At 34.6% G+C, this 27,169-nt stretch overlaps 1 long non-coding RNA gene across 2 annotated transcripts in view; it reads right to left on the reverse strand.

Moving 5' to 3' along the window:
- LOC133058552 (uncharacterized) overlaps positions 1 to 23,867 on the reverse strand; it is a 379,658-nt gene extending 355,791 nt beyond the window's left edge. For both annotated transcript variants that reach the window (XR_009693348.1, XR_009693349.1), the window contains exon 1: positions 23,836 to 23,867. This is a non-coding gene — a long non-coding RNA (uncharacterized LOC133058552). The remainder of the gene's footprint in view (positions 1 to 23,835) is intronic.
- Between the last annotated feature and the right edge of the window lie 3,302 nt (positions 23,868 to 27,169).

A 27,169-nucleotide genomic window follows, 5' to 3' on the forward strand; every position in this document is an offset into this window, starting at 1 on the left:
CTATACTCCAATAAAATAATTGAAATAAGAATAAAGACTGTGAAAGAGATGATTACTAGCACAAGTGTGAGTTAATGGTGACATATATTGTCAGTGGAAATAAGAAAACATGTTCAGTTTCTTTCATAAAATCATGTAAATTATTTCCTTAAGCCCATTTGCAGAATGCCTATCATAAACTGTGTACTGTACCAAGAGCTGGGAGAGTGAAAAACATAAATAAGATTATTAAGACAAAAATTAAAAAGTGTTACAAAAAAAAAAGGTAGTTGCCAGATACTGATTTGGGGAGATAATTCATATTCCTGCATATCAATAACAGTCAATTTCCTCCATATTGATTTTTCAAGAATATTGTTCTAAGTGAAAGATACTTACAGTTGGTGTCTCCTAAATTCCATAATGGGCTTTCCTGGCTGCTCAGACAGTAAAGAATCTGCCTGCCAATGCAGGAGGCCTGGGTTTGATCCGTGGGTCAGGAAGATCCCCTGGAGAAGGAAATTGCTACCCACGCCAGTATTTTCCCTGGAGAATTCCACGAGTCTGGCGGGCTACAGTCCAAGGGGTCGCAAAGAGTCAGACAAAACTGAGCGACTAACATTTTCACTTTTCTCCTAAATTCCATGGTAAGAAAGAGAGATATCTCCCATTGCTCAAAACCCCAGGTTTATTTTCACTCCAGGACAAGGAAGATAGAGAGACATTCCTCTCCTCCTTAGCACAGATATCCTTGTATTCTGGTAAAATAAGATAATCTCTCTCTCCACAGGAGAAGGTGGACATTTTTCCAGCAGCCCATTCACAAGATTGAGGTTTTCAAATGCCACATGGACAGGCAATATCGAGACCTCTTTTCATCTCTCTGTGGGAACTTGGGCTCAGAGAACTGGCACAATATATAACTCTGGCTAGTGTAATTGTACTAAGAAACTTCCTTGTATTTTGGACCAAAAATCTGGGATTTTCCACTATAGTTTATGAAATTCTGACAGACTAACTTGTTTACCTTGAGGTTGGGTAAAATCTCACACTTCTTACAGTTTCTGATTTCTCAATGAGGGCATAAGCAAGAGAAAGGATTAAATATACAAAGAAGTCACCTAAAACTTCATTATCAGAACTGACATCACACTGGATCTTGAAGACCAAGTCGAGGTGTTTGAACTTGTAGGCAGGGAAAGCTGCTTGTCATTTAATCTAAAGAGAGCATTTGTGAGCTGTAGTGCAAAGCCGTATTTTCAATCTGGTAAATAATGACTAATACTTAGCTTATAGAACTGGAAGGATTTTTTAAAGTAAGCAAAATCCTTTCCACAAACCCCCAGAATGCAGGTATACACCCTCAAGACTCCCCTTCCTGCCTCTGGGATTCCAGATCTTTAGAATCAATGATAATGAATCACTTTTATAAATGTGTTATATCTACTCTTGTTCAGGTGGGAGATAACAGTCTTGAAGGTATTATACAGGCAGTGTTAGTTAGCTAGTTAATTAGTTAGTTATTTGTTAGTTAAATGTATTATGAGAAGGTTTCCAAACTTCTAAAAAAATTAAAAATACAAGAGAAAGTTTATAAACAGAAAATAAATAAGATGAAATGACTCTTCAGTTACATTGCTGACTTTCAGTAGAGGATGGCATTCTAGACTCGGGAAGTTGCCTGGCATTTAACCTAGGGCAAGTTTTGTACTCATAAATGCCAACTGAAGAGAACGTTACAACCATGGCTTGCCTTTGTAGTATATTGCTGCAAAATTTATTAAAAACAAAGTATTGTATATATCTACACTACAACTGGTAGGAAATAGTAGTTACTTGCATGAAATCAATGTATTTCAGGGACCAGTTGGGGATCCTTCAGTCACTCAAAATCCATGTAAAATTGACTTATTTCACAAACCACTTTCCAGTCATTACTTCTCTGTGTGGTAGAGCAAAGTCCTATACAAGATTTTCAGTAAATTCCCAAGAAGCTTCCATTTTCATATAAGGTTTTCCTTTTGTACATGTAGAAAAAGGTACACTTGCTTTTTTTTTTTTTTTAATAGAGTCTTCCTGAAAAGAATGTTAAGTATATTACATTTTATCCAAAATTACACATTTGTTTTACATAATAGGAAAATATCTATGAACTAAATAATAAAAATTAACATTGCTACCATGCTTTCAATCTTTACAAGGCTGAGAACACTGTACTTAAACTGGTGTCAATGACTAACTGAAAACAAGTTTATTAAATGTCAATGCTTATTTATTTAGGTATTTTTACAGAAAACATGGATGTGCCTTTGAGACGACCAGCAAGAATTATTGCTGTATTATCAATATCTTTTACCTGGGAGAATGTAACAAAGAAAAAGAAAAGAGGCTATACACATATAATAAAAACATTTATCAATGGATGGCTTTAAGGAAAATTTCTGGTTTAGCAAACTGTGTAGAATAAAGAGTTAATCCATAGGCAAAACAGTTTCAGAAATAATCCACGGTCTTGCTACTGCAGCATCAAGTTTTCTCCTTTAAGGATAGGATCAGGTATACTTAACACTTAAACTTGTATAGAAAATTGCTGAACTCTTTTCAGAGTTGCTGAATTGTTCAAATTAATGTGAGGCAGGTGCTAAGGTATGCAATGTTGATGCCTTCCAGAAACTTAGCAAGTGGAAAAGATATTCTGCTAGTATTTGCTGAATTAGACAATCAGCAAATGCATTATTACTAACCCGTGTGATTGAACATGTGGTCACAGTATTTTCTATGGCTAGACGCGTGTCCCTCCATAATTCATGTATTGTAGCCATAACCCCCAATGGGACTGTATTTGAAAATACAGGGTCTTTAGGAGGTGATTAAGGTTAAATGAGGTCAGAAAGGCGTGTCCCTAATCCAATAGGGCTGATGGCCTCATAAAAAGAGGCAGAGAGGGAGGCCACTTTCTATCTGTGGTCACATGTGAATGGGGCATCCCTTGTGGCTCAGCTGGTAAAGAATCCGCCTGCGATGCGGGAGACCTGGGTTCCATCCCTGGGTTGGGAAGTTCTCCCGGAGACGGGAAAGGCTACCCATTCCAGTATCTGGCCTAAAGAATCCCACGGACTGCAAAGAGTCAGACACGACGGAGAGACTTTCACTTCACTTCACATGTGAATATACAGCGATAAGTCAGGTTTCTTCACAAGCTGGGAATAGAGCTCTCACCAGGAAATGAGTCAGCCAGTATCTCGATGGGAAGCTTAGAGATGCATGGAAATAAATCTCTGTTGTTTAAGCAACTCCGTGTAGGGTATTTTTTTATGGAAGCCAAAGCAGATTAAGACAGTATTTATTTCCTGAGTCTTAACCTGCTGCCTCATAGACATGTATCAGTTTCACACTAAGACAGCATTAACAGCAAGATCATAATTTTTAACAGTCCATAGAAAAGAAAATCATAATTTCTTAACTCAAACTGAAATTCATGGTATGCCTGGAGTTACTGCCATGGCTTTATTTAGTTTTCTGTTGCCTTAGATAAATTTCTTTCTATTATCCATTTGGATATGTTTTCTTTTGTTCTTACTAATTTAACATTCAATCATCATAACTTAAGTTGGATCTGTTGCCTAAAACCCACCTTACATATTTGCTTTCCATATCTAGAATGATGGACATACTCATATTATTCTTTTTTTTTTTTTTAGATGTGGTGAAATTTTTAATTTTTTTTTATTATTATTTTTTTTTCCAGTGGGTTTTTATGTAGAAGAATATTCTTTATTTTAGAAGAACAGAAATGGCTTAAATGCATAAAATAAAATTTTATTTTTATAGTAAATATTACTAATAAAAAATGGACTATTTCATTTGATATTCATCAAAGACCCCTAAATATTGGTCATTCAAAGCACCAGAAAGATATATATTTACTGACAATAACAGGGGCTCAATTCAAAGTGGGGATACATTCTAAATCTCCATCACTAATTTCTCATAAATTATATCTTTGGAACAATAAGAAAACTTAATAACAAAGGCTGAATATTATAGTATTCTGTATTCTGAATATTTTGATAGTTAAATCTAAATCCCAGAAGCCATTTTTTAACATAGAATCTGTCTCCTCATAATTCAACTAACTTATAGTTATGAAAATTTTTCTTTATATAAAATAGCTAATTCTGATTTTGCTTGTAATAGCCAATAAATTATTTCATGTTACACCATTTATTTTATTTTATTTTTATGAAGATAGTGAACTTCATTTTCACTTAGATAGCCGATGTTCATAAACTTTCTGCACAAATATTTTAATCAAGAAAAATATGCTACATAGGACAGGTATAATAAGAATTTAAATGTTTGTATTAAAATATGTATAAATGCAATTTCTAATTAAATCATCAGCATAAAATTATTTTTTTTCAGTTTGCAGTTCTCTAAGTTATTTTCTTTCCCTTAATGAATAATTTCATTCACTGTTCCAAACAAAATGACAGTAAAAAGTTAAATTTGGAGGAAAAAGCTTCTTTTAAGTCTAATGATCTTGCTTCCTGAAAACTGAAAGCTAAACTAGTATTTTCCTCTAGAAAGAAAAAAATTGAGCCATATACTGGAACATTATATCATTTTAAAAAGAAGTTAAGTACATAAACATACTAACCAACATCACCTCTTATGTTTACTGCTACCCAGAGGACATGAGAATAATGACTTTTTCATATACATGAATGAATATATGTATATGGATGGCTGAGTCCCTTCACAGTTCACCTGAAATTATCACAGAACTGTTTATTGGTTATACCTAAATAGAAAATAAAAAGTTAAAAAATAATTATAGCGTGAAATAAAGCAATATTATGAATATTTTGGAAAAAAATTAAAAGGTAAAATGAAAGGTGAAAATTTTCACATTTTTTTCATAGTCTCAAACATGCATCCAATGTGTATTTTATACTTCTAGCACATCTCAATTCAGATACTAATCTTTATTAGATATAGTTCAAGTGTATTTAGATTTCATTCTTTTCATTTAATCTCATTTTTCATTTCAAGTTTTCAATAGCCACATGTGATTACTGATTATCCTTTTGGATAACATAGAGTTAAAAACTATAAATGGCACAATCTGTGTTATTTCTCAAAACCACTTGGTAGATTTCTTCCAACACATTCTGTTTTTAAAAGGTGACTTAGGGACTTGGCTTGCTTTTTCAGTCTTGAATAACCCATTTCAAAGAGATGGAATGTAAACTATATGCAAAATTGTGCTGCTGAATATCAGCAAATGGAATGCAACAGAAAGAGGAGAAAACAGAAATCACATCCTGAGCCTGAGAGTGGAAAGTAACAAAGCAAGGGTGGAACTCGAGGAATATGACTGATATATATCAAGGATGAAGGGAGAGGAATTGGACAAGATATTAAGAGAAAAGTGTATATCTGTGATATAAGAGACTGAAATAAATTCAAATTATTGTGAGAAAGTATTTAAGGATGCAAGCATTAAGAAGATTGAAAAGAGAAAAAAAGATTAGAAGTTGAATTTGCCAACATCTCAGTTCAATTCTCCTATCCACCTCCCCCAAAATGAAAGACTAAATGACTACAATTCTAAAAGGAATATAATCATAACCTTAATACTTTGTTATTAGTTTGCTACAGGAGTGAATACTGAGTTAAGATTGTAATAATTGCAATACTGTTATAATACTACGTTAACATTGCACAGTAACTATGAGCTTAAATACATTTTAATTGAACATTAAAATATCTTATTAATCTTTCATGATATGTTATAAATCAGATATCTAAATTCCTAATGAAAGATATTTTATTTTTAATAAAACCAAGTATTTAAAATTTAATATGCAGTCTAAGACTTGCCACTCTACATAATTTCATTTTTAAAAAATTTCCTATTTATTGACTATTTGGTTTATATTTCAAATTCTTCACTTTTCTAGAAATATAAAGAATGTTAATAATACATATTGCATGAAGACAATTTATTGGAGACATGTTACAAGTAGATTTACCCATGATTTACACAAATGTTTAAGAAGGAATATTTTATTTCTTTTTAAAGATATTTAGGTACTGAAAGGGAAAGAAAAGGTACAATGAAATGTAAAACTGAGGTTACTCTTATTTAAGTGAATACCAAGTAGCATAAACACTGCAATATGAATATTTTAGTACATATATCAAGTAGATTTATCAATACCCTTGGGAAACACAAATCCTAGCCTGATGATAGAACACTTGCAAGGGACAATCATATTATTTGAAATACTTTGAAAAGATTACAGATGCAGGGAAATTAATGCTATGTGTTGATAACTCCCATGATGCTCCTTAGAAGTCACTGAATGCACCATTGATCTGTCAATATCTGTTAATATCACTATGAATAAAACTATATGGAAGCCAGTGTAAATTGGTAAGACTACTGAATATAATTTTATGACCTCTTTTGTTTTTCTGAGCATTTGGATCTTTGTTACATGCTCTCTTTTTCCTTTATTTGATTTTACTTTTCGAAAAAAAATGTATTTCTCATGCTGTCAGAGCTACTCTGGGATAACTTTAAAACATGGTTTTAAAAAAAAATCTCATTGCTCAGATGTGCTCTTTCTTACTGTTCTCAAATGCAGGTTTTCTATTTAAGAGACAATGGTATCAGCTAAAGAGTCTCAAAGCCATGTCTTCATGACATTATCTTGTGATGTGAGCAAAGAAGAAACAAAATGTTTTGTTGTAACTTTTTTGCTATGTAACCATAGATGAGACATTTTCCCCCAAGACAGTTCATTAAAAAGATCTCAGAGGTTGTTTCCTCTCCTTATGATGGATGTTTTGCTCATGAAGAGTAGGAAATAACTGCTACTAGTTTTTGTTATGTCTTCCAGAGGTTCCTCTGCTTCAGAAACTGTACCGATTCTGGATCTGTCAGTCAGATACCTCAGGTGTGCCATATTTAATTGGGCTACATGGAGGCATTATTAGTTAAATAATACACACTGCCATGAGCTATAGCATTTTTCCCTCTGAATTTTTTTGAATATGCCACACTAAAGAAAGACTATGAAACACGGCAGAGTTAACAATGCCTTGTCATAAAATAACTTTGTTAAATCACAGAGCTACTAATAAATTCAACCTTATTCCATGTTTTTGAGCTTCTACTGATTACTGTATTATGCTAAGGCCATTCTATTTTCTTTTTTGTTTTCAGTACCTAACATACAAAGAGCATGCTCCTTCTTGCTATCTCAGAAATAAGCAATTTTGATTAAAGACTTCACTGGATAAGTGAGGGCAGGCAGATAAGTCATTTAACTTACTTAGGGAAAAAATGTAAACAGAAAATAAATAATAAATAGTTTAAAAGTAAGCTAAACCTGAAGTCATCTAATTCATCATTTATGCAAATAAGAATTTTTCCTTATTATGCCTACCATTGTGTTATATATAACATTTTTGGCTAGGAAAACAAAACTTGCTATGATTGATGAACAAAACATCCTGTCTCCCAACCTCCCTCTAGGCAAAGAAATAGTATTGTTTTATTTTTCCTTAAAGTATAATAAAATTTTACTTAAGTAATAGCATTTCATATAAATATTTATTGTACAAATTACTACATGCCAAGCACTAGGTCATCCAGACACACCCCAGACCAGCCACCTTAGAATGTATTGGAAAAGTGGGGTTGTCTTTACACTTGGCTTGTGGTAATTGTTCTGTGAAAACACTTAAATTATATTTTACTTTACTTCCTAATACCTTACTTTTTATTTAATACCTCACTAAGAGAATGTCCAAAGCCCAGCTTTGTTTATCATATTATGCAGGCATTTTGGACTTGTATATTAGAAACAGAGGATATCAAACCAAGAATCAAAAAAAGGTAAGAGCCATAAACTGTTGCAATAAAGATTATCTTTATTCTCCTTCTGAAGATTTCCCTCACATCAGAAATTAATCCAATAATTCAGTTAGGTTTGTACTAAAAAAATAATGCAATGACCTTTGTTATCATTATATTGTGACATTTAAAATACTCTATAAAGGGCTTCCCTGACAGCTCAGACAGTAGTGAACAGTCTGCCTGCAATGCAGGTTCAATCCCTGGGCTGGGAAGATCCCCTGGAGAAGGGAATGGCAGCCCACTCCAGTATTCTTGCCTGGAGAATCCCATGACAGAGGAACCTGGTGGGCTACAGACCATGCAGTCACAAACAGTCAAATACGACTGAGCGACAAACATAAGGCAAGACACAGATATCATAATATATAGATTTATTATAGAAACTAGAGCTGAATACTATTTTTTTCTTTTAATGACAGAAAGAAACCTGAAAATTCAAAAGATTTTTAAATTATTTAGCACTTGAGTTACATCTTTAGATTTGAAAGAGAACTTAAAGCCTAAATAATCATCCTCAATTAAATATAAAGCTTCTATCTACCAAAGGGGGAAAATAACTTGATCAACCTAGACAAGACCATGTCTCATTGATTTTTTAATAAACACTTGATGCTTGTTGTTTTAGTTACAGGTAGCAAGTGATAATAGACAAATAATTTGGAAAATTTGAATCTCATTCCTTTCTCTGAGCTTTCAGTTTTCTCTGTTTTTGACCATTAAACTTGGCCATTTCTCCCATCCTAGCCTCTCCCACATGCATTGAGAATTGAAAAAAAAAAAAAAGGCAAAAAGGAAAGATGCCTTCTTTTTGTTTCCTGCACAAGTCTCTCTCTCTGTCTCTTTTTTTTTTTAGCAATGTGTCATAATCCCAGATGCAAAATTCTAATCCTCTAATATGATGCATCTTTATGATATAAATCTACAGATCTTTGTAAGTCTTTAAATAGAAAAGAACATGAGACTATCTTACAGAATATTTTGAAAGGAAAAAGGAAGAAGAATAATAAGCTTCTGAACATGAAAGTTTAATTGGCAAAGGAAATCATTTGCTTATTAAAGAGATTTTAAAGTTGGAATGGTTCATTTTATTGTTACTAATTTGGGAATGAATTTAATGTTTGCTTATATATATTATTTCAGTAAAAGTAAAATCAAACAGCTAGATGATTTTATAGATATTAAATAAATTATTATTAGTTTTTTGTCTTTATTTTCTCTTTGACAGAATCAAACTGACATAATGGATATATCACTGTTGGGGAAAAAATGGAAAGAAAACACAAGAGGTTTTCTAAGCAGCAAACTTAGAAAAAAAATAAGCCTCATTTAATATAAATATTACAATCAATGTATTATACCTATAAAAACCAGTACTAGTTGTTTAGAGTTAAAAGACAAGCTTTGGATTCCTTCCTAGAAGTTTTAAGTGGCCTGGACTTCAGTAAGATGCTACTTCTTTTCTTTCTGAATTTCTACGAATAAATCTCAATCTTCGCTCATGCTTTGTTCAAATCGCAATTTTGTTAATCCCAGAGTTGACTGCATAATGAGGCAATGTTTTCTCTAATCCAGGTAGTTTTTATAAGGGTATTCTCTCTTGTTTTCTGTCTGCTCTATCAGCATTTTGAGTCTACTTTGATAAAGGGAGGGCTTCTTAAGCTCTTTTAGAGGAAAAAAATCATTCCAAGATTGAACTGAAACAGAATCAATCATTTCTGAAGAATAGAAGTCTGGGTGCTTCAGGATGGCATGAACAGAACACTAAAAGAAAAACTAACCAAAGAGGAGAAAGATATCATACTTGTGTTGAAACACCTCAGAGTCAAAGGATCAAAAGAGAAATAAGATCAAATCTGAAACCAAATTGTGCATATTATCTCCAAAAAGTTCTTCACTTATTGAGTATGAATGTTTATATAGATTCTCCTTTAAAATTAATACCGTTAGTGAAATTTCTGCATAAAGATTCAACTTGAATGATTCTAAGAATTGGTTCTGATAATAACAAAATATGGCAACCATTAATTTAAAAATGAAAAGCATTTTTACCTTTAAAACTGCTACATAATTCTATATTCTGTATATTTGATTTAGAATTAATACATGAGTGATTTATAAAACCACCTCATCACATTATGCAAAGCAATTGTGATTTTTAACCTGCCATTCTCTTTTTATTTGTGCAGAAATAAGAAAGCTTCCTCAGTGATCAATACAAAGCAATAGAGAAAAACAATAGAATGGGAAAGACTAGAGATCTCATCAAGAAAATTAGAGATGCCAAGGGAACATTTCATGCAAAGATGGGCTCAATAAAGGAGAGAAATTGTAGGTACCTAACAGAAGCAGAAGATATTAAGAAGACGTGGCAAGAATACACAGAAGAACTGTACAAAAAAGATCATCATGACCCAGATAATCATGATCCAGTGATCACTCACCCAGAACCAGACATCCTGGAATGTGAAGCCAGGTGGGCTTAGGAAGCATCACTACGAACAAAGCTAGTGGAGGTGATGGAATTCCAGTTGAGCTATTTCAAATCCTGAAAGATGATGCTGTGAAAGTGCTGCACTCAATATGCCAGAAAATTTGGAAAACTCAGCAGTGGCCACAGGACTGGAAAATGTCAGTTTTCATTCCAATCCCAAAGAAAGGCAATGCCAAAGAATGCTCAGACTACCACACAATTGCACTCATCTCACATGCTAGTAAAGTAATGCTTAAAATTCTCCAAGCCAGGCTTCAGCAATACATGAACCGTGAGCTTCCAGATGTTCAAACTGAACTTAGAAAAGGCAGAGGAACCAGAGATCAAATTGCCAACATCCACTGAATCATTGAAAAAGCAAGAGAGTTCCAGGAAAACATATATTTCTGCTTTATTGACTATGCCAAAGCCTTTGACGGTGTGGATCACAATAAACTGTGGAAAATTCTGAGAGATAGGGATACTAGACCACCTGACCTGCCTCTTGAGAAACCTGTATGCAGGTCAGGAAGCAACAGTTAGAACTGGACATGGAACAACAGACTGGTTCCAAATAGGGAAAGGAGTATGTCAAAGTTGTATACTGTCACCCTGCTTATTTAACTTATATGTAAAAAGTACATCATGAGAAACGCTGGGCTGGATGAAGCTCAAGCTGGAATCAAGATTGCTGGGAGAAATATCAATAACCTCAGATATGCAAATGACACCACCCTTATGGCAGAAAGTGAAGAACTAAAGAGTCTCTTGATTAAAGTGAAAAAGGAGAGTCAAAAAGTTGTCTTAAACCTCAACCTTCTGAAAACTAAGATCATGACATCCAGTCCCGTCACTTCATGGCAAATAGATGGGGAAACAGTGGAAACAGTGGCTGACTTTATCTTTTTGGGCTTCAAAATCACTGCAGATGATGACTGCAGCCATGAAATTAAAAGATGCTTACTCCTTGTAAGGAAAGTTATGACCAAACTAGATAGCATATTAAAAAGCAGAGACATTACTTTGCCAACAAAGGTCCATCTAGTCAAGGCTATGGTTTTTCCAGTAGTCATGTATGGATGTGAGAGTTGGACTATAAAGAAAGCTGAGCACCAAAGGATTGATGCTTTTGAACTGTGGTGTTGGAGAAGAGTCTTGAAAGTCCCTTGGACTGCAAGGAGATCCAACCAGTCCATCCTAAAGGAGATCAGTCCTGGGTGTTCATTGGAAGGACTGATGTTGAAGCTGAAACTCCAATACTTTGGCCACCTGATGCAAAGAGCTGACTCATTTGAAAAGACCCTGATGCTGGGAAAGATTGAGGCAGGAGGAGAAGGGGACGACAGAGGATGAGATGGTTGGATGGCAACACCGACTTGATGGACATGGATTTGGGTTGACCCCGGGAGTTGGTGATGGACAGGGAGGCCTGGTGTGCTGTGGTTCGTAGGGTCTCAAAGAGTTGAGCACAACTGAGCAACTGAACTGAACTGAACTGAAACTTCCAAGCTTCTGGAACTTTCTACTCTCTCTCAGACAAACTTTTAACTCCTGAATAACTCTGAGATCTTATCTCAATTTCACTATATTATGAAAGCCTTTGCTCTTTTAAATGCAACTCATTCCTCAGGCTTTTATTTAATGTGTTCACACAAATACCTGTATACATTCATTACTCTTATTAGGCAATGATGTAAATATTTACTAAACCATCAGTCCCATTAACTGATTAGAAACAAGAAGACAGATGCTGCCCTTTTCATTGTTCATGACCACTGTTTATCACAATGCCTACCACAAAATTTACACTCAGTATTTTTCAGTAGGTGAATTTTTATAATGTAAACTACCAGAATACTATTGATGGTAGGAACAAGCATTGCAATTCTCTTTTAAGACTGATTTTATTCAGGTATTTTAAGGGTTACAGACAATAGAACTATTCAATTTAATCCAAGTTCTGTATAAAGTGACAACGCTGACTTCAAAGTACTACAACATCATAGACAGGAAAACTTTTCATGCATTTCTGGCTTTCATTTGGCCATTGATAAAGCTTGCAAGTAAGACTGAATACTTCTCCAATGTTCTGGCTTAATTTTTTTCCATCTTATTAACAAGACCACCCCTCAAGCTTGTTGCTTATTTTTTAGTTGATCTGCCTATTTTTCTTCTATTATTTAATACTTGTCTTCCTTGTTTGTTGTTTTTGTTATCTGTGGTTGTTGCTCTTTCATCTGCTGCTAAGTTCTTACTCATAAGGTTCTTTGACATTGGGTATCATGAGAACCTTGAAAATTAGAACACATACATAAAATATTGGGAAGCTTCCTAGTATTTTCCATTTCTATACTTTAGAGCAGAATTTACAATCTCTCCATAATCCAGCTTGACTTGGTATTTCTATGGAGGTGTTTATTTAAGGTCTGTAACACACAAAGCCACAGTGTAAAATAGCACATTAACAATTAGCACCAGGTTGGATTTTCAAATAGGCAGTGATACAATTTTAAGAGTTCCCCAAAGTACTCTAAAGACTGAGAAAACATTTGTGTCATTACAGGGCCATAGTTTAAAGCTTATGAGCTTTCCACCCTACTAAGAAAATCATTTAAAACAACCCACAGAGGATAGGGTAACACAAAAAATAGGTGGATCTGTAATTACCAGGAGCATTATAATGTTTCAGCATACAAAGGAGGATCACTCCTTTACTCACAAATATTTAATGGTAGAGCATGTTTTCTTTAGTAGTTAGTCACTAATAGTCAAAGTTTCTAAATTTACCACGCCTTATAAATCTAGAATTTTTCTATGTTTTATGAGAGAAGTAAATTTAAGCCATAGTCACTCTGCACTTATGTTTCCACTTCAAGCCAAAGCTGCTTTTGTGAACAGTATTTCTGTTTCAAAACTCAACTGTTCTGATAGAATTTTCTACTGTTATTGCCATAGGTTGCTTGTATCTTTTACTTGGACTATTTTAATAGCCACTAGAGACTAAACTAATTCTCCCTAAGCACTCCAATGAGAGTGTTCTTCATAGAATGCAATTCTGATAATGTCAAAAGGCATTGTTATATAGGTACAAAAATTGGGAATTCAGATCTTGGTGTCCCCATAAATTACCAATGTATTTAAACTATCTACGACTCAGTTACCTTCTCTGTGAATTGGGAATAATAATGTAGCCTACCCCATAAGACTGTTGAGGGAGTTAAGAGTCTTCATGTAAGACACTCACATCAGATCCTGGAAATATTTAAACACTCACAAGATGTTAGGTATTAGTACTTGCACCATGTTTTTAAAATGTGCAATTGTTCCCTGCTGAATTCAGAAGTAATAAATTAGGGGTCCCTTCACGGAATCATGAAAATTTGTCTTACTACTTTCTTACCTATGAAAATAAAGACTTGAATACCAATCTATATTCTAGTTTTACACAGCTTTATTAGGATAGAATTTACATACCACAAAATTAACCCTTTTAAAGTATACAGTGCAGCGGTTGTTAGTCTATTCAAAAATTTGTGTAAATATAACAATGATTTAATTTTATAACATTGCATCATCCTATAAAGAAATTTCATACTTCTTGATAGTCATTCCGCTTCCCATTCACTACCCTTTCACAGTCCTTTGCAGCTACTAATATACTTTCTGTCTCTTTTGATTTGTCTTTCTTGACACTTTTATATATACTGAATCAAGCAAGATATGGTCATGTACATCTGGCTTCTTCCAACTGGCATAAGGTTTTCGAGCTTCATTCATGTTGAACAATGTGTGAGTACTAGATGCATTTCTTATGGCCAAATAATATTTTGTCCATCTGCTAATTAAAATGGAAATTATTTTCAGTTGTAACTATCATGAATAATGTTGCCATATTTGGGTGGAAATTTGTTTTCATGGGTATATCTTTCCTTTTCTCCTTTGTCTTTTACATCTTTTCTTTTCTCAGCTATTTGTAAGGCCTCCTCAGACAACCATTTTGCCTTTTCGCATTTCTTTTTTGGGGGGATGGTCTTGATCTCTACCTCCTGTACAATATCATGAACCTCCATCCATAGTTCTTCAGGCACTCTATCAGATCTAATCTCTTGAATCTATTTGTCACGTCCACTGTATAATCATAAGGGATTTGATTTAGGTCGAGGAAAGATATACCCATTTGAATGCAGAGTTCCAAAGAATAGCAAGGAGAGATAAGAAAACCTTCCTCAGTGATCAATGCAAAGAAACAGAGAGAAAAAATAGAATTGGAAAGACTAGAGATCTCGTCAAGAAAATTAGAGATACCAAGGGAATATGTCATCCAAAGATGGGCTCAATAAAGGACAGAAATGGTAGGGACCTAACAGAAGCAGAAGATATTAAGAAGAGGTGGCAAGAATACACAGAAAGCAAAAGCAAAGTCGCTCAGTCATGTCTGACTCTTTGCGATCCCATGGACTGTAGCCTACCAGGCTCCTCCATCCATGGGATTCTCCAGGCAAGAATACTGGAGTGGGTTGCGACAGAAGAACTGTACAAAGAGATCTTCATGGCCCAGATAACCTTGATGGTGATCACTCACCTAGAGTCAGACATCCTGGAATGTGAAGTCAAGTGGGCCTTAGGAAGTATCACTGCAAACAAAGCTAGTGGAAGTGATGGAATCCAGTTGAGCTATTTCAAATCCTAAAAGATGATGCTGTCAAAGTGCTGCACTTAAGATGCCAGCAAATTTGGAAAACTCAACAGTGACCACAGGACCAGAAAAGGTCAGTTTTCATTACAATCCCAAAGAATGCTCAAGCTACCACACAATTGCACTCATTTCACACATTAGCAAAATAATGCTCAAAATTCTCCAAGCCAGATAGTACCAGTATGTGGTGAACTGTGAACTTCCAGATGTTCAAGCTTGATTTAGAAAAGGCAGAGGAACCAGAGATCAAATTGCCACAATCTGTTGAATCATTGAAAAAGCAAGAGAGTTCCAGAAAAACATCTACTTGTGCTTTATTGACTACACCAAAGGCTTTGACTGTGGGGATCACAACAAACTGTGCAAATTTCTTCAAGACCACCAGACCACCTGACCACCTGAGAAATCTGTATGCAGGTCAAGAAGCAACAATTAGAACTGGGCATGGAACAACAGAATGGTTTCAAATTGGGAAAGGAGTACGTCAAGGCTGTATATTGTCACCCTGCTTATTTAACTTATATGCAGGGTACATCATGAGAAATGCTGGACTGGAAGAAGCACAAGTTGGGATCAAGACTGCCGGGAGAAATATCAATTACCTCAGATATGCAGATGACACCACCCTGATGGCAGAAAGTGAAGAGGAAATAAAAAGCCTCTTGATGAAAGTGAAAGAGGAGAGTGAAAAAGTTGGCTTAAAGCTCAACATTCAGAAAACTAAGATCATGGCATCCGGTCCCAATACCTCATGGGAAATAGATGGGGAGATAGTGGAAACAGTGTCAGACTTTATTTTTTGGGGCTCCAAAATCACTGCAGATGGTGACTGCAGCCTTGAAATTAAAAGACACTTGCTCCATGGAAGAAAAGCTATGACCAAACGAGACAGCATATTATAAAGCAGAGATATTACTTTGCCAACAAAGGTATATCTTGTCAAAGCTATGGTTCTTCCAGTAGTTATGTATGGATGTGAGAGTTGGACCATAAAGAAAGCTGAACACTTAAGAATTGAAGCTTTTGAACTATGGTGTTAGAGAAGACTCTTGAGAGTCCCTTGGACTGCAAGGAGATCCAACCAGTCCATCCTAAAGGAAATCAGTCCTGAGTATTCATTGGAAGAACTGATGCTAAACTGAAACTCCAGTACTTTGGCCACCTGATGTGTAGAACTGCCTTATTGGAAAAGACCCTGATTCTGGGAAAGACTGACGGCAGAAGGAGAAAGGGACGACAGAGGATGAGTTGGTTGGATGGCATCACCAACTCTATGGACATGAGTTTGAGTAAGCTCCAGGAGTTGGTGATGGGAGTCAGCCTGTTGTGCTGCAGTCCGTGGTGTCGCAAAGAGTTGGACACGACTGAGCTACTGAACTGAACTATGCTTGTTTTCATATTCATTGCAGTATATACCAAGGACTAGGACTGCAGGACATAGTACCGCCATGTGTAACATTTTGAAGCATGCCAAACTGTTTTCTAATATGGCTGCACCATTGTACAATCATACTATGTCCTCTTTTAATTTTAGCCAGTTTCATGGGTGTAAAGTGGCATTACAGTCTATAATGTTCAGTTCTCTCTATACTCTCGCACCTCTGTTCATTTATTCCTGCTGTTCTCTGTTTACAACACCCCCCCCCCCTTCTCCTACCCAGTCTCCTGTTGTGGAGTTGAACCCCTATTCTTCATCGAAGCCCTAAAACCTCACCTATCCTAGGAAGTATAATCCAATGCACCACTAAAATAAGAAATCATCTTCCACCTACTTGAATAGCACATTAATCTTTATTGCAGCTTCTTAAATGTTTTGCTTTATAACAAAAGCAAATATATTTTTATTGATTTTCTCAACTGACTCTGAAAAGAAATGACCTTACTTAACATAGTGTTTCACACACAGGAAACACTTATTATTTCCCAGATTCACATGTGCCCAGTCATTCGTTTTGATTACTAAAGAAATAAGCCTTTTGACTAAGGCACCTCAAACGTTCTTAAATAAAATATTAAGACTAAAAGAACAAATGTACTTAGATTACCTGGAGATAAACTAAATTGATATTTTACAATATTTGTTAATAATATGTTGACCCTTTAATCTCCCTCAACTGATTTCAATTCTTTCGAGGATGGACATCACCCTAGGGCCTAGAACAATTGAGCAGAGCTATATGACACTGCTGACTTTTGCTTACTCAATCTATTGAATTACAATGAAATAATAGTTATCATTTCTGTTCTCTCTCTCTCTCAGCAAAGGACAATGACATAAGTGCTGAAATATCGTTTATTTCTCTGGCTGTAATACTCTCACAAATTCAAGTATGAGTGTGAGTCAAAATGATATGTCTTTTAAAACTAATTAGGTTACTTGTGAAAATTCTGTAACCACTAAAGGGTTGATATATACAGATATATTCACATTAAGTATAGAGATGTGGGTCTTGATGAATGTTTCTTGGGTAGAAATAGAAAATAATTGATGATACTTTTTTTTTTTATTGGTTACTGTTTTTACTTTACATACATCATTGACACTGAAGAAATATAACCACGAGGAGTCCTGGTCTTCATATGGGATACCTGAGCTGTTCTGCATCAAATGTCCTCCAAAAAATTCTCTAATCATTCCCTCCCTTTCAATAATGATGGTTATTATGACATATTTATTCATCTCTTACTCTGGACCAGATGCTGTATCAATTCATTCATATAGATTATCTCATTCACAAAAAAACCCAAAGAGATAAATAATATAATTAATCTCAGTTTATACATGTGCAACTGAGACACAGAGTAGACAAGTAACTTGCCTAAGATCCCATCACTAATTAGTGATAGAGCTAGAGTTAGAACACAGGCAAACTGTTTCCCTGGAAAACACTGTCTCCTTTTTATTAATTCCAAATTTTATGTAAATATCAAATATCACACAGCATGCAAAATAAAAGAAGTGCTTCTTAGAAGTACTCCAAGTTCAGGACTCTATAGTTAAATCAACATTCTCATCATCTTCTGTCCACCCAGCTCCTCAGTCCTCTCCTGCCTCTCACATTTTTAATGTTAAATAATTTAATTTCCTTTTAGTTTTACAGTATAAATGTGGCTATTGATCTCTCTTGGGTTATCTCAAAGTCGTGGCTTAAGAATTACTTGAAATTTTACCAAAGTAATTATGCCATGTTACACAGTTGTTAGAGAACCCCTGAAGAATATAAATAACACCTACATCCATGTGAGACAGAGAAATAGAACTGTCTACTAGGTGCCATGTTTGAATAAAGCATATCGCATTTACACTAGATATGTAGGACTGCATGTTGCAGTCTACCCTTTCCAGTCCTCAATGTGCTAAGCTCCAATTCCAGAAACTGCTCCATAAAGAACCATTCTTGGAAATATTATTACTGGAAAGCTAATCAAGTTGACGAGGTTGAAAGAAAAAGATAATAAATGGCACCCATATATCTTTAAGGATGTGTGGATTTCTTTAAGGAATACTCTCTTAAAGTATAGTATAGACAGGCTGGTTGAATTCTAACTTGATCATTCATGACCAGAGTTTGTTGTCTGCTTGTTACAACAGTAGTAGCACCACCACACAAAGCCAGAATGAGCCTGGATGCATGGAATGAGCAATATTTTTTTTTTTTCTCTCCACAGTACTTACTGCATCCACATTTTAATAGAATCTTGAAAGAACTCTTCAGCATTCATCAATTTTATTTAGACACACAGATCCATACTATTAAAATGATAGGGTAGTTTTTAGCTTTTTAAGGAACAATCATACTCTGTGTTGCAGTGGCTTAGCACAGAGATAAATTTTGGAAGACTGCACCAATTTTGAAACAGAACAAAATAAACACAGACAATGGGTTAGTTTATCAATTTGTCTCCACATGTTTTCACAGTAGCCATTTCTCTACTGAACCACGTTTATTAGTTCACCCCCTTTCTTATTCCAACTTCCTTATCTCAGCAAAATAATTTTCTCTGGGTTGATTTAGTTTATTCTCTAACATAATGCCTCTTCCCTGAATATCAAGAAAAAATAGAAAGAAAGAAAAGAAAAGGATGATGAAGATCAAAAGGAGTAGCAAACATTGTTAATTCAGATGTTTAGAAATTCTTGGAAAGTAGAACTGATACATCAGTATATGCATTCATTCATTCAACCAACAAATATTTATTGAGTCAGACATGTACTAGCTATCAGAATATCTCTCTGAAAAAGACCTAATCTTGTGAAATTCTAACCCTAATTTACCAAACACTGAATAGTGCATACTTTCCATCACTATCCAGGCACTAGTTGTTCTCTTTGTTTTTCAATAATTCTTATTTCTTAGTGCAACTACACACTAAAACTCTTGTATTTTCTATGATCTGCAATAAGCAAGACATACTATTATTGATAGGAACAAAGCAGTAATAAATACTAATAAAAATAAATGAAAAAAAATTTAACTTCTTAACTGTCTTAATCATCGCTAATATTTTTCTTTAAAAATAAGGACTACAGATAATTTTAGCACACTGCAATTATATTATCAACTAATTACTTCAAAATAAAATTTTAAAAAATTTGCATAAGTCCCAGCTATTTTCAGCACTTGAAGTTCATATCTTCTGCATCAGTGGTAACATGACAGATGGTATATTTCCTTAAAGAATTTTTTTTTAATATGAAAATATGTGCTAAATGTGGATAACCTGCTTATTCTCTTCTAAACAACAGTTTTATGAACTTTCTGTCCAAAGTTTAATTAGCTCTTCCACACTCTGTTCTTTTTTCAAATTGTAGTTATTTCCATTTTAATTTGGGTTAAGAAAAAGGTTGTGATGTACAATATGTTTAAAACATTAGCTAGTCACTGAAGAATAGAACTGTCTCCTGTGTTCTGCCAAGGAGAGTAAATTGCTTGGAAAGATATCAACACTGAAAAACTGTCAATAACTTTTTTGGCTGCTGTTGTTCAAAACATTTTATTAGTATTTGATCTGTGTTTTTAAAACAGATCAAAATACACTCAGGATTTATAGACTTTGGAAACAAATGATTATGTGTTGAGCCAAAATCCTTTTCTTTCTCACTATGTTGCTTCATTCAAAAGTATGAACCCATATTTGAACTTCTGACATTTTTGGGGGATATGATATATGTTCCATCTGGATTCCTTCCAGAGAGCTTTTAATAATTAAAGTACCAGTGAAGTAAGGTACATTATCTCTTAATGAAGGAAAAACATACAATTCAGATTTAGGAGACCTAGATCCAACCATCATAGTAGTCAGAATCCCTAGGTATTGGTTTTGGAAGATATAGAGATAACTTCTTCCTACCCATTTCAAGGGGTTGTTTTTAATATAAAATGAAATCGGCATCTAAATGAACTTTTCTAAATTACAAATAAGTGCTTTTAGGTTATAGACATCTGATAGCAATAAAAATGTACCAGAGAATCTTCAGATAATTGGGCAATTTTATTGAAACCAGTCAAAATGTTTTAAGTGCAAAGACTAAGAGGGAAAGTGTACATATAATACATATGCTTAGAAATACCAGGAGGAAGTATGCTAAAATGTTATCCATATTCCTCTCTATTTACGGTACCTAATAGGCAAATATCACTTTCTTTTTAACTCTTATCCATTTTTTCAAATTTTCAGTATTGAGTATACATTAATTTTACAAGAAAATATCAATGCAAAATGAGAATTATCTTTTTCATTATATTTCAGTTACTAAGTGAATAAGAAATTTAAATTTTATATCTATATTACTGACAATTGCTTTAAATAATCAAGATTGGGTTATTTGCACTGAAGTATAAGCAATCCTACCTACCTCTGGAATTTTCTAATACATTATCTATATCTCCCATTTATTATGAAATGAAGAGAAATATCTTCTGTCTTACATAGTTTTTTAAGAAATAGCTTTCATGATTATTTCTTTTTCTTTTCCCTTCCTGTATTAAAAGTTTTATGATCATTTAATTTTCCATGGGAATAGATTATTTTTATCTAGATTTTTTTTCTCCACAGTATGCCATGCTTTTCAGCTCCTTGTACCATGCCTGAACTCTAGGCAGGAAGAGTATCTCATGTCTTTCATACTCTTAGGATCCACAGACAAGGTAAATTCAGTGTTTTCATTTCTGTAACTCATGGATAATGACAAAATGACTCAAACTGAAGAAAAATTTTAAAATGTGAACTGAGAACTTAATTTTGCATATGATGCCTCCTGAAAAGTAGGTATAACAGGGTGAAATGTTTATAAATAGTTCTATAATACTAATAAAGTTGAAAATTGAAATCTATTTTCTTCCCTATATTATTCCTGCCTTATAATAATATCAAACTCCAAAAACATTATAGAAATTAAGGTTTGGTGTTGTATATTTCAGGTTCTTTTCTTATAATCTTGTATGAGGAGTTTAAGGTTTCAAAAGCAAAAATAAGTTTGGGAAAGAAAATGTTTGACCATAAGAAAGATAATTTTTCCCTAGTGTCTATCAGATAAAATATTTTAGAATAATAAAAGAAAATTGAAAATTGGCTCATGCATTCCTTCTATTAATACTCCTCTTCCCTCCCATATAAGTTCCATGAAAGGCAATAGATTAACTCTCTCAATGGTACCTGTGTTCCCACACTAAAGTTAATTGAACTTAAAAGACAAGTTTTTCAATACTCTGATCTCATTCAAAGATCATAAGGTGCACTGACTAATGAATGAATAAGGCACTTTGAAAACCATCTAAAATATAATATATAATTATCTACCATTAGGGGAACATATCAGAAAGTTTTACTTTCATTTTTTAAACAGTTGACTTCAGGCCAGTTCCTCATTTTGCTTTATTTTTCTCATCTTGCTCTGGCTTGCGTTCAGAACTCCCATTGACTTCCAGAAGGATCTTTGCATTTGGCTCAGTTTCAGTAGTAGAAAACAAGATATTGAACAGACCCTTACTGCTTCTCAATATCTCTAAAATAACAATGTTCCACCTTCAAACTAGCTATTCCAGAGTGGATTTTTTTCCTCATCAACATCAAACAGTGCAAACAACTCTGCACAAGATAGTTTATAAAATGAATTCAAAGAGTATAAAGAAGTTTGCTTACTTTTTTGTGGAATGTTCCTTGTTTTCTGTTATTATAAGTGCATTATTTCAGGTAATCTTTACAATGTTTTGCGAAATTTTTAGGGCAGATACAAGTTTATCCATTGTGCAGAAGGGAAAACATGGAATAGAATTATTATCTATTTAAAAATAACTCCTAGATCGGTACTACAGCAGTCTCTGTACTACAGATTTCTGAAAGGTTTTAGCACTACTTAAGGGAATTTTACACATCATTATAGTACACCAACCATTGTCTCTAGAATGGAAGCATTTCTCTCACACATGTATGTACTTTAGTTTTAAAATGTGTTTAGGTACCATTTGATTAATAAACCACATGCCAGTTATATAATATTGTAATAGTACAGTAATATTTTTCATTGTGTACAATATCATTCAGTGGCTATAAAAGAACAATTATTCTTACATACAATCACACTCAAAATTATTTTCTAGTATTAAAGAAGTGTCAATATGTAAAGAATTTGAAAAATACTGACCTTCATTTACAATGCTAGAGATAGTGGCACTAGGGAATAAAATAGGTAAACTGGATAGAGTCTAACTATTGAGGCTGTCTTGGTGACTCAGCTGGTAAAGAATCTGCCTGCAATGTAGCAGACCTGGGTTCAATCCCTGAGTTGGAAAGATCCCTTTGAAAAGGGGACAGCTACCCACTCCAGTATTCTGACCTGGAGAATCCCATGAACTGTATAGTCCACGTGGTTGCCAAGAGTTGGACATGACTGAGAGACATTCACTTTCATTGAGGCTGTCAAATGAAATTCTACTTTCTAGAAAACAAACTTATAGTCAACAAGGTAGAAAGAGGGGGCGGAATGAATTGGGAGAGTGGGATTATCATATATACATTATTATGTATGAAAAAGATAACTAGTGAGAACCTGCTGTATAGCACAGGGAACTGTACTCAGTAGTCTATGACAACCTATGGGAAGGAAATCTACAAAAGAGATGATATATGTATAAGTTTCTGATGTACAGCAGATACTAATGAAACATTGAAAAGCAACTACAGTGCAAATTAATAGAGGAAAAGAAACTCTACATTCAAATGTACTTTTATTAGTTCTTATTTTTTCTTCAATAAGAGATGTCTGACTCTTTGTGACCCCATGGACTATAGCCCATCAGGCTTCTCTGTCCATGGGATTTCCCAGGCAAGAATACTGGAGTGGGTAGCCATTCCCTTCTCCAGGGGATCTTTCCAACCCAGGGATCGAACTCTGGTTTCCTGCACTACAGGAGGATTCTTTACTGTCTGAGCCACCAAGGCAGCCTGTTACACAATACACCACCTCTTAACTGAGATATTCCCAAAGACAAACAGCCCATAGCCCCAAACCAAGGTACCTTAGCCTTAGAGAATAAACTTAAGCAAGACTCTGATGCTGGGAAAGATTAAGGGCAGGGGGAGAAGGAAGCGAACGAGCATAAGATGGTTGGATAACATCACCAACTCAATAGACATAAACTTGAGCAAACTCCAAGAGACAGTGAAAGACAGGGAAGCCTGGCATGCTATAGTCCACGGGGTCACAAAGAATTGGACACAACTTGGCAAGTGAACAACACAACAAATAGACCTTACCTTTAGGTTGAAATTGCAGAGACTGATCATTAAGTTCTAAAAGGTGCCTTTCTAGAAGTCATTCTTCACTGGTTCAAGAAAGCTGTAGAAAGAAGAGGCCTTTGCTCATTATATTTGCAGTATCTTCAATGACATAATACAAATAAGAAACCATTATATTTATGAGCGAAGAAAGGAATCATATTTGAAAGAACTTAGAATTCTCCAATTTATTAATAAACTATTAGATGAAGCAATTCTAATTTCTACTTATAATCCTATAATATTCATTATTGTCTTAGAATTATGGGAAGAAAGACGACATGTTAAGTGATGAAAAGAGAGAAAATAGAATTTAGAGAAAAACATTTTAAGTGAATACCAATATAGTAAAACAGAAGAGTAAGATCAGAGGTCCATCAGGCCCTGAAAGGAGAATACCTATAGATGGGATGAGACAATGGGAAATAAAGACAAAGGATATTGATTATTCTTCATAGAAGGAAACAGTATGCCCTTAGTTTCCATTTCAATTCAGTTCTATCTTTTGGTTCTAGTACCATCTCATCTCATCATTAAACCAGTTTGTGACCATACGTAGTCCCTAAAAAAGGGATAATACTTCAGTTTATATTCTATGCTGTTGACAAATGTTTCTCAACTTCAAATTTTGCAGTATTATAAATCACTGTTTTTTTTCCTTGTTTTCTTCGAGATGTGATAGAAATAATACAATAATTTACCAGTATCTTCAGTAACTTAGGATATAGATCATTATCAGATGGATGGGAATTAGATGAAATCCATTTTCACATTTAAGACATGAAAAAGAGAGGATTGTCTGAGTAAGACTTAGTGACTCTTTTCCATCAAGCAAAAAGTTAAGTTTGTAGAAACATAATAAATATTGTAAGCCTAAAACTGCCACCTAACATTTAGTCAGTGCTATATACATGAGGTGACTCTTACAGTACCATATTAAAAACAATATAATTACCATTATACCACATCTATAACAGGATCTACTAGGCACTGCAGTTGTATAATGAGGTCATAATGACTAATAATAATAATAATCACAGTTAATATATAATTTCAAGAGACAATCATGCATTAGTTCATGCTGTGGCATTCTTATTAAAAAGGAAGTCCCAAAATAATTTAGAAATTATAAGGTGGATTTGTAGAAATGACAGGGCATGAATTACCTCATTGGCAGTAGAGCACAAGCCAGTGACTAACATTTCGACTTTTTTTCATCATAAATACTATCAAATTGTTGGTTTTTCTTCTTTTTCAATAAATATTAGTAAAAATGTGAACAAGAGGCATGCACAGAAAAGGTGTGACATTTACAATATGACAGTGGCCTCACAAAAACAATAGGAAACTGATCTGGGCATTTATCCCCTATCTTCTCTACAAAACAAAAGCTTTAACATATAGTTTGTTGTTGTTAAAGTGTCTTCTAATTTCATGGCTGCAAGTCACCATCCACAGTGATTTTGGAGCCCAAGAAAATAAAGTCTGTTACTGTTTCCATCATTTCCCCATCAATTCGCCATGAAGCCATGGTTCCAGACGCCAAGATCTTAGATTTCTGGATGCTGAGTTTTAAGCCAATTTTTTCACTCTCCTCTTTCACTTTCATCAAGAGGCTCTTTAGTTCCTATTAGCTTTCAGACATAAGGGTGGTGTCATGTGGGAGGAAGGACAACAAACACCGCTACCATAGTGCATAAATAAAAGTTCACTGCACCAGTGAAGGGAAGAAAAAAAAGATCAAAAATCTAGAGGAAAAGAAGAAATGCATGCTAGCTTCAGAAGTATGCCCAGAATCAGAATCAACAGGCTACACACCTATGTCTGTAAAATACAGAGATTATCTGACACAGAGGCTTCATGAGAACAGTAGACAAAGTCTCTCCTTCTTTTATAATGTATAGAAAATAAAGTAATTTGTGAAAGACAGAGACTATCTGAAGCCTAGTACAATGAGAAAACTTAAAGTGGAAAGGAGAGAAATCATCAGAAAGCAAAATATTCTCCAAGCAAACCATCTCCCACACTGAACACAAAGTACCACCAAAGGTAGCTGAAGCCAGTGTTGTAACCGGAGAGGATAACTAGAAAAGCAAGTGAAGAGGAACTAAAAAGCCTCTTGATGAAAGTGAAGGAGGAGAGTGAAAAAGTTGGCTTAAAGCTCAACATCCAGAAAACTAAGATCATGGCATCTGGTCCCATCACTTCATGGGAAATAGATGGGCAAACAGTGGAAACAGTGGAAACAGTGTCAGACTTTATTTTTTTGGGCTCCAAAATCACTGCAGATGGTGATTGCAGCCATGAAATTAAAAGATGCTTACTCCTTGGAGGGAAAGTTATGACCAACCTAGATAGCATAATAAAAAGCAGAGACATTATTTTGCCAACAAAGATTCGTCTAGTCAAAGCTATGGTTTTTCCAGTGGTCATGTATGGATGTGAGAGTTGGACTATAAAGAAAGCTGAGCAACAAAGAATTGATGCTTTTGAACTGTGGTGTTGGAGAAGACTCTTGAGAGTCCCTTGAACTGCAAAGAGATCCAACCAGTCCATCCTAAAGGAGGTCAGTCCTGGGTTTTCACTGGAAGATGCTGAGTCTGAAACTCCAATACTTTGGCCACCTCATGCGAAGAGTTGACTCATTAGGAAAGACCCTGATGCTGGGAGGGATTGGGGGCAGGAGGAGGAGGGGATGACAGAGGATGAGATGGCTGGATGGCATCACCGACTCAATGAACCTGAGTTTGAGTAAACTCCTGGAGTTGGTGATGGACAGGGAGACCTGGTGTGCTGATTCATGGGGTCGCAAAGAGTCGGACACAATTGAGTGACTGAACTGAACTCAACTGATACATATATACAAATGGTAGAGCTTTTTGGATATTAACATCCTAGAATTTATGGGTAAAAATTTGTATTTAAAAATTTTTAAGATATTTACAGCATAGGCCATTGACCTTTTGGGAAGGTCCTAAAAGTTTCAGAGACTATGCAACAAATAAATATCTGTATAAAGTTATTTAATTTTGTAAATGGAAGGCAGAGTATAGTGACAAAATCTTGCCACCAGAGCTAGAACGCTATTCCTAGCAAACTGCTTTCCGGAAATATTTTAGCAATTTATATTCATATTCCCATCAGAGTTACTTATTTCTGTCACAGAATCATCAGTAGTTACTAATGTCTTTATTTCTAAACACTAACTTTATTGTTGAAAACTATATTACAGTATTATTTAAATTGCTGTTTACTTGACATTTATTGAGATTGAGAACATTTTTATATATTTTATTGGTAAGTCATTTCACTT

Source organism: Dama dama, chromosome 6, assembly GCF_033118175.1.
Source record: "Dama dama isolate Ldn47 chromosome 6, ASM3311817v1, whole genome shotgun sequence".
NCBI classification, from domain to species: domain Eukaryota; kingdom Metazoa; phylum Chordata; class Mammalia; order Artiodactyla; family Cervidae; genus Dama; species Dama dama.